We start from the raw sequence: 9,717 nt of genomic DNA, 5'->3' as shown, positions 1-9,717 counted from the left end.
ACTATAGATTTAATAGGTATAAGACTTTTATTTGTGCTGCCTTTATTAAAAGGTAAATCATGCATTTTTAGAGTGCGTGAATACTTTATTTACAAGAAAAATATAAACCAATAAAAAAAATACTCGTGCACATCTTCTTTCTCCTAGTCCAAAACCTGAGTGGTTCCCACCCGACTCACGCAACGATCTGGAGCCAAAAGGCACGACAACGTAAGTCATACAGAATACCTCTCCCAACTCGCCGGCAAGCTCAATAGGAGGGCAAGGGCTTTCACCTCTTCTTCGAAGTTGATCCCTTGTGACGAGAGCTCTGACAACACCCAGCTGAAGGTGTTGATGTGGGAGGTTGCCGGATCAATCTCTTTCATCTTCGTGTTGAACAATTGTTTGATCAAGATTAGTTTTGAAGATGAGGACTTCTTCTCATACACGGCATGTAGCTTCTCCCACAATGACAACGTCGTCGACTCTTTCGCCATGCTGAAATAGACATTTTCGGCTAGATGCATTCGGATGGTGGAGTGTGTGATTTCGTCTGTTGATCTCCACTCCTCAGCTGTCATTTAAGCAGGTTTTTTGTTGTGCCAAATGGCATCGACCTGTCTTCGAATGATCAGCACATCCTGCATCATCTCCTTCCACAAGGCAAAGTTTTTGTCGTCGAATTTTCTGATTTCAACTCCTATTCTGAATGTTGAAGCCATATTCTGTTTGTGAACTTGAGATTTTTGAACTGGTCTTTTCTTTCAGATTCTTCTGTTGTCTGTTACCGCTGAACAACAAAGATTCGGCTCTGATACTAGTTGTGGGTACGAGTGCTATGTGCAAAACGTGTATGGATCTGTAGTCGATACTGGACAGCAAACAACACATACAGAAAATAGAATAGGCATGGAGACTTACACATATGGAGCTTCAATGGAAAGCTTCTTATTACTTCGTTCTTTCTCAGAGATACAATACTTTGCTCGTCATCACTCATTATAATGTTAGGTATTTGCTTATATACTAAGCCCTAACTTATTAACGAGTTCACACTTGGACGGATACAATTTGGAAGGAGTTGGCTACCCAAGGCAAAATCTGACGCGTCTGCCTCAATGATGAATGGTTTTTCTGTCACGGACAAACAAAGTTCGAATCTTGACATTTTCTGGATCAACATGAGCTAGAATAGGAGCTGATGTAAATGCCTTCTTAAGACTCTCAAAAGCCATGTCCGTTTCTTCAGACCAAACGAACGATTATCCCTTCCTGCTAAAGCTATGTGAGAGGCAAAACAAGCTTTGAGTAATCCTGTATAAACTTATGGTAGAAATTGGCAAAGCCTAAAAAGCATTGCACATCTTGCAACGAGCGTGGAGTCTGCCATTCTACCACCATTTTGACCTTAGCTAGCTCCATGGAGATGCCTTCCGGGGAGATGACATAGCCTAGAAATTCCACCTGGTTGCACTCGAAGCTACATTTTTCTAGTTTTGCATAAAGACCATGTTCTCGAAGTTGTTGTCGTATAATAGTACATGAGAATCATGCTCTTCTTGGGTCTTCGAATAAACCAGTAGATCATCCAAATACATGATCAAACAAACATCCAAGAGATCTCGGAATATATCATTTGCCATGTGATGGAAGACTGCTAGTGCATTAGTGAGACCGAATGGCATGACCGTATACTCGAAGTGCCCATATCTGGTGCGGAACACGGTCTTCCATTCATCTCCTAGTCAGATCCGTACAAGGTTATATGCTCCTCGTAAGTCAATCTTTGTGAAGAACCTTGCACCATTGATCCGTTCTAAAAGACTTGAGATAAGGGGAAGTGCATACCTATTCCTGATGGTGACCTTATTCAAGCCGTGATAGTCTACGACGAGACGAAGTGATCCATCCTTTTTCTTGACGAAGAAAATGGGTGCGCCGGCTGGAGATTTCGAATGTCGAATGAAACCGTTTGCCAAATTCTCCTCTATATAAGCTCGAAGGACTTCTAGCTCGATTGGTGAAAAATTGTAGATCAGTCCCCATGGTGGCTCTTTTCCCGGTTGTAAATCGATGGGGCAATCATACGGTCGGTGGTGAGGAAGCATATTGGCTTGTACCTTATCGAACACATCGACATACTGACGATACTTCTCTGGAAGTTGAACTGTGGATTCCTCTTTGCTAGTGTTGGAAGGTTTTACTGATACCGCGAAGACAAACATTGCTTCGTTGCATCCTTCCTCACGCAATTGATGTAGCGAAATGGTTGCAATCTTATGAGTAAAACCTCAGATTTGTCGATACTGGATTTCTCTTGTTTTCCGATCTATGTCTGGGTTATGTAATTTGAACCACGGTAACCCCAAGACAATTCGATGATCTGGACTACTAATTATATTAAATGATACTACACACACCGTGTTATCTAGGACAACTTGAATCAGCTCTGACTCCTCTACAATTTTTCCAGAAGTAATGGGACGACCATCAATAACTACTACAGATGCTGAGCAAGAAAGTTTTCTTAGGGATATCTGATGAGCTTGGGCAAAATTCCTATCCATGAAGCAAGAGTTGGCTTTGGAATTTAAGAGAGCTAAGACATGTACTAGAGGAGTACTTTTAGTACTAACCATTACTTGAGCTAAGAACACATTGCTAACCTACTTAGAGGAAATGGAACCACTAATGGGTTGCACAGATCTAGGGTTGTCCAACTAAATGGCTCCTATTTTGGCTGGACTTAATCATTTAACTCTTATTCTAGTTGACTAAGGATTTCAAATTTGTTTGAAAGGCTTGGGCTATTAGGATTATCGGACACACCTAGAGAAATACACTCGGTTTTAGTACTATTAGTACTAGTGGTTATTTGATTTACCTGCCTTCTTGGCCGATGGGGACAGTTCACTGCAATATACCCTGGTTCACCGCAATAAAGACATAATCGATTTGCCCGATGTCGCTGCTTTTCTTCTTCTGATAGTGGTCCGTGATGATGTGTGGTGTCGATTTCCATTGGAGTCTGAGTATTTGTTAGAGATTTATTAAATGATTCCCTTGGGAAAGGCTTTGCTACAACTGAAGCGTAGGTGGGCTCCGATCTTGCCCTTGGCATTTGAAACTGACGTTCCGAACGTTGTTCAAAGAGGCGGTTATCTCATCGTACTGCGCGACTGGTTGCTTCTATCAATGACTTTGGTTCTTCGGGGAAGGTCAAGAGTAAATCCTTGACATCGTTACATAGGCCATAACGAAATTGCTCCATTAATTCTTGGTCATCCCAGGGGATATCAAAGGCAAGTAGACAGAAATTTGCAGCATATGTGGAGGTTGGACAATCACCTTGACATAATCGTCGAATTTTGTTGATTGTTGTCCTTATGCTATCAGTATCTCCAAAACATGCTTTAAACTCACTTATAAACTCTTCAAAATTGTTTAGTAATGGAGATTCCATGCCAAAGTTGAGCCACTTAACAACGTGCCTACTAGACCCACTCATGATGCATTGGTGGGATATCGGGAAGGATGCATTTGAATGACTAATCGTACCTTATTAAGGAATCCTCTAAACTATGATCGTGTTCCATCGAATTTCATAGGAAGGCTGATCTTGGGCTCTTTAGGAATCCCTTGCGTACTTGGTCCTTGTTGTTGTAACGCTACAATGGTCGCTTCGAGTTGTTGCACGCGTAACGCTAGTTCCCCATGTTGTTGTTGTGTTTGTTGTTTCTCTAAGGAGATTTGTTGAAGCTCCCCCAATAGTCATTGATTTTCTTGTTCCAATGCAAGAAACTTATCTTTCAAGCATTGCAACTCTGAGAAAACGGATTGATATTCTTGAGCACTAACAGTGGCCATAATATGAGGGAAAAGAGGAATAAGAGATTAGTATGAAGGGGTGGAGAAGAAAGAAGATAAAAGGAAGAGGAGGAAGGAGACCGAAATAGGTTCAAACTGTCAGGAACAGTACTAAGACAAAGAAGTATTGTCAGGAATAGTACTAAGACATAGAAGGAATTAGTACTAAAAGATGAGGATTAGTACTAAGAGAGGTGTAGAACTCTCGAGAGAACGAAAGAGTGAGTGAGAGAGAGAGAGAGAGAGAGAGAGAATGATGATAACAAAAGATATATATTATGTGAAGAGAATATACATTAGTAGCTAGGAGGCTTAAGACTGGCGTTGAACCGATTTGGTTCGAAATAATGCCTTGTGCCTCCTTTTATAGTGTTCTTCGGAGTACTCCTGATGTTTCTAGAATGTTCCAGAGAAATATGGAATATACATCAATTTTCTATAGTAAAATTTAAATGAAAATAATATCCTTCACAATGTAAAGTCTAATGGTCAAGAGCTCTACCCATGTAACATAGGGTCATGAGTTCGAATCTTGCCATATCATGACAGTAACACTCTCATTCAACATAGAGTGTAACAACCATGGAAGGCTCTTGATGTCTAAGCTTCACTCAACTATGGCATTGTTCCCTCTCACTTACGCACTCTCTCTTCTCTGTCACACACTCTGTATACAACAGAGGCTCACAGCAACTCTATATGTTTTGCACACATTGCTTCATCTAACTATTTTTTGCCCTAAGTGTATTTATATTTATACACTATATGAGCTATTTACAAATGTAGTCCCTACTGCTATCGTTACTATTATTATACTGATAATAGTAATGTTTCTACTCCATAAATACGATTCTTTCTGGATCTTCCTACTAGTATCTCTGTCTATTCCCTATCTAGGTCTTTCGATTCCCAGATTTCTTGCCCCTCCATGCGAGGGACCAGAAAAATTTTCAATTTATGAGTTGGGTATTGAACCTAAAGGAAATACCTTGATTCGTTTTCAGATTCGGTATTTGCATCTTCAACGTCGAGACAGTCAGTCAATCAGTCGACTAGTCAATTCAACTAGCCGACTCTTATGTCGATTGTCTAGTCAGCCCAACTAATTGACCTTGTTGTCGACCATCCGGTTGGCCCAAGTAGTTGGTCGTGTCCTTGACTTGGATCACTTGTATATTGTCGACTCTCCCTCAATCAACTCACCATGACCTCGACTTTCGGCTACTCCTTGTCATCGATTGTCAACTCTTGGTCCAACCAGTCGGCTCCTCCCATAGGTGGGACATATTCCTAACCAACTCCCCCTTCACTCCTATGGGGAGAGTCAGTTAGTCCTGTCCTCTATCGACAAACTCTGAGTGCGTCCATCCATAGGTTCTTTATCAGCATGTCGGATCCATTTATGTCAATATGAATCTTCACAAAGGTAAACTCTTCTTCCTTCACCTTCTCCCCCAACCATTGATACCTCATTTGTATGTGCTTGGATCAGGAGTGATACACAACATTATTGGCTACATGTATGGCACTTTGGTTTTCGCAATGAAGCAAGATATCCTTTTGCTTCATTCCCAAATCACTGAGAAAATTTCTCATCTAAATCAGCTCTCTGCCGGCCTCTATTGTTGCCATGTACTCTGCCTCTGTGGTCAACAAGGCCACAAACCTCTACAATCTTGACTGCCACAACACTGCTCCCCCCACATAGGTCATCACGTACCCCGACATGGATCGACTTGAGTCTATGTCCCCTGACATGTGTGAATCTGTACAACCTTCGACGATAGGTTTTCTAACACCATACCTCGAGGTGTCTTTCAAGTACCTCAGTATCCATTTATCAGCTGCCTAGTGTTCTCTTCCTGGATTACTCATATATCATCTTACTGCCCCCACAACAAATGTTATGTCTAGTCTCGTGCAGACCATAGCATACATCAAACTGTCGATGGTTGAGGCATAGGGTACTTTCCTCATCTCAACCTTTTCTTTCTCCCCTCTCAAGCATTGCTTAGCATTTAGCTTGTAGTCGGTCGGCAACACAGAGCTGACTGGCTTTGCCTCCAACATGTTGAGCCTCTCTAGGATCTTTGTCACAAACTTCTCTTGTGACAACCACAACACTTTCTTAGTTCTATCTTGAACTATGTGCATCCCTAGAATCTGCTTGGCCGGTGTCGCGAAAATTTCGCGTGTGTGTGACACTTGAATGGGACCATCGGGGAATCCACACAAATTTTGTATAGCGAGAATTGAATCATTGTATATCGCGATTACTTATTAATGGAAATGTTGTTTACAACAAGTGTTTATCTCAAGTTGATTTGTTGTTTTAAACCAATCCCAAGTTGTGATCTAAAGTTGATTTGTTGTTTTAAACCAATCTAAGTTGTGATCTAAATTTGATTTGTTGTTTTAAAAGTTTCTCAAGTTGTGATCTCCAATAGATTTGATGTTTTAACCAATCTCAAGTTGTTTATCTCAAGTTGGTTTGTTGTTTTAAACCAATCTCAAATGTAAACCAATCTAAGTTGTTGTAGAGATGACCTTTTTTATGTTGGTTGCGCACGACATGTGGCACGTATGAGCATGCGTAAGGAAGCATATCATAAGTCCAAGGCTAGTCCATTATACCTTGTGAGTTATAGGTTCTTTATGATACCAAAGGAGGTCAATAACGTGGTCAACAAGTTAAAAATTGGGAGTGCCATGCCAGGGGTTGATTGATCTTTGATGATGCAAGATGCCTATGCCCTCCGAGATCTTGGGAAGGTGGCTCATGTCCAACCCTACTTGCCTGGTGAATATGGATCTCCCGCAAGGCAACCGTTCATCTTGGTGCTCCAAGATGAATGGATGTTAGAGATGTGTGAGCAATTGTCAATAAACAACTCTTGGGCAATCGACTCCACGTTTAAAACAAACCAATTTGGTTTGCCATTATATGCAGTTGTGGCCCCAAATGCCATGGGAGTTGGTATCCCATTATGGTACATGATATGTAGTTCTGATAAGGGGTCTAACCATGAGCAAGTAGCTTTAGAAACTTGCTTGAGAGTCATATTCGCACGGATGCCCAATGTGAGGCCAAATGTCATAGTCATCGATAAAAGTTGGACATAAGTAATGTGGTTGCAATAGACCGATTATTTTGGATAGTTACAAATGGGCAAAGGTCGCAAACACATTGTCGACTTTTGTTGTGTCACTTCCACGCAAAAAAGGCATGGTTGGACAACTTGTTGCCAAAGGTATGTGCAACTGAGAGAAACCATCTTTATAATCGGATGTGCCAACTCATGCAATGCATTACGAAATCCACATTCAATGCCCAATGTGAGGTAGAATATGCAAACAAGCCAGGTGTTTGGCAATATATAGAAGGAGGATGGTGTGGCTTGACATGTGTGTGGAGGAAATTGTGGCCCAAATTTGGTAGAATGTTCAACTACGAACATGTTGACACTACCAATCTTGTGGAGAGACATTGGTAGTTTATCAAATATACTGCCTTAAGAGGGAGGATAAACCGATCATTTACCGATCTTGTGCATGTTTTAATCGGGGACAATCAAACTGGCACTTGCATCGGGGATACTGTTATTGAATGTTACAAGCAACGACAAGAAATATGTGAGAGTGGTAGATTTGCACCACGTGCAAATTGTAGGGATCAAACAACAAGACTTAAAGAGGCCAAAAGGCTACTAGAGAGGTATGAAACTGTTGAGAGATCAAGCTCAACTTAGTTTAGTCAGTTAGTCAGCCATGTAACTTCGTAGTTACCTAGATAGAATCTAGTTAGGAGTGTTGACTATAACGACTTAAATAGGACCTTGTACTTAAGTAGGATATTCTAGATCCTCCACTCCCAAGGTCATTTAATATAGGACTTACACGGTTGTACCTATATTCTCCTCACACATGTGCACCCTTGCACATGAGATCTATATATACCTCATTGATGGTATTTTTGTATTTGATGATGATAATGCTAATTTAACATAGTTACTCATCCCCCATCTTGTGTTGTTCATAACTCTCTCTCTCTCTCTCTCTCTCTCTCTCTCTCTCTTCCTCTCACACACATATCACATAATCTTCCACTTAACTTAATCACATAATTAGGTACTAATTAACCCTTAATTACTTATCTAATTCTTAACATGGTATCAAAGCGTGTGGTTTAGAAAATCCACTAAGCCCACCCGACTCTTCGTAATTGTGTGTTCGAAACGCCGATGACAAATTCCAGCTATCGCTATCGTAGTGCCGCTACGTAGCACGTACACGTGATCGAAGGAAGAAAAGCAAAAGAAGAGAAGACACAATCAACATGAACACACAAATGGGTAGCTCGCTCCCTAGCGAAAAGCTAGACCGGAGCAATTATTCATCTTGGGAGTACAAGATGACCCAATACCTCGTCGGCCAAGGGTATTGGAGTTGCATCAACGACGCTCAAGAAAATCGACCCGACTCAAAGAACGCCGACTACGCAACATGGGAGAAAGCAGCTAGTCGAGTCATGTATTGCTTGGCAACATGTGTCCATGACGACATGCTTAGCCACATTCGAGATGCCAAGACGCCTAAAGAAGCATGGGCAAACTTAAAGAAAATGTTCGCCGTCAACACGACCGCCCGAAAGCTTCAACTCTGACAAGAGTTGAACAACATTCAGCAAAAAGACATGTCCGTGTCGGACTACACCGCCAAGATCAAGAGCATTTGCGACTCGCTTGGCTCCATCAAAATAAACATCGATGAAGACGAGATGGTTCAAGTATGCTTGGGCGGCCTCGCACAACGATTCGATCCATTACGGACGGCAATCTTGGCGAGAGAAAACCCTCCTTCATTCTTCGACCTCCAATCAATGCTATTGGTCGAAGAGAACCACGTCCGAACCAAAAGCAAGACGTCGGAAGGACAAATGTTCTTCTCAAATTCGGACAGTGGCCGAGGAGGAGGTCACGACGGTAGAAGAGGTCAATTCGACCCATCACACGAAGGGAACTCAAACCTTCACGAAAGCCATCAAGGAACCTTCAGAAGAAGGGGGAGCTTCCACGCCGAACATGGTTGGCAAACGAGGCCCGCAACTTGCAACTATTGCGGCAAAATCGGCCACCGCGAGGAGGAATGCCGAAAAAGAAGAAGCAAGTCGGCTTCCACAAGTCGACAACACACGAATTACACCTTCAACTCCAAATACAATGATTACGGCGGACTATTCGTAATGAGGCATAGAACGAACTCTATGTCGGCCTCCAACTCCGCAAGCACCTCCAACTCGGAAGATGTGTGGTTCATCGACTCCGGCGCCTCACATCACATGACATCTTGCGAAGAGTGGTTTCGTGATTTACGAACGCTGGATCGACCTGGCTTCATAGAGACGGGAGACGACACCACGCACCCCATTCGGCACATCGGCAATGTCCCATTCGGGAAAGAAGGAGAGCAAACTTGTAGCAAGAATGTCTTGCACGTGCCCACAATAACGAGGAATTTGGTCTCAATCGGCCAAATTGTGGAGCAAGGCATGCAAGTCCGCTTCAACAACGAAGGTTGTTTCATTGAGAAAGATGGCCGACTCATAGCTAAGGGGCAGAGAGACGGTCGAATGTTCATCCTTGATTCGAACGAGGTGAAATCAACAATGTATGCCAAAGGTCTCAAAACCGAGACAAGCATTGAGTTGTGGCACAAGAGAATCGGCCACATAAACCTCCAACGGCTACGAGCGATGCAAACCAAGGGAGTCGTCATCGGACTTCCGACATTCGAGTCGAAACGAGTCAACCGAGTATGCGAAGCGTGTCAACTCGGCAAACAACATCGACTCCCATTCCCGAAGGAGAG

Source organism: Azolla caroliniana, unplaced genomic scaffold, assembly GCF_043228905.1.
Source record: "Azolla caroliniana isolate FFs.n. ecotype wild unplaced genomic scaffold, voAzoCaro1.0.p SCAF_11, whole genome shotgun sequence".
Taxonomy (NCBI): Eukaryota; Viridiplantae; Streptophyta; class Polypodiopsida; order Salviniales; family Salviniaceae; genus Azolla; species Azolla caroliniana.
This window is presented reverse-complemented; position numbering follows the sequence as displayed.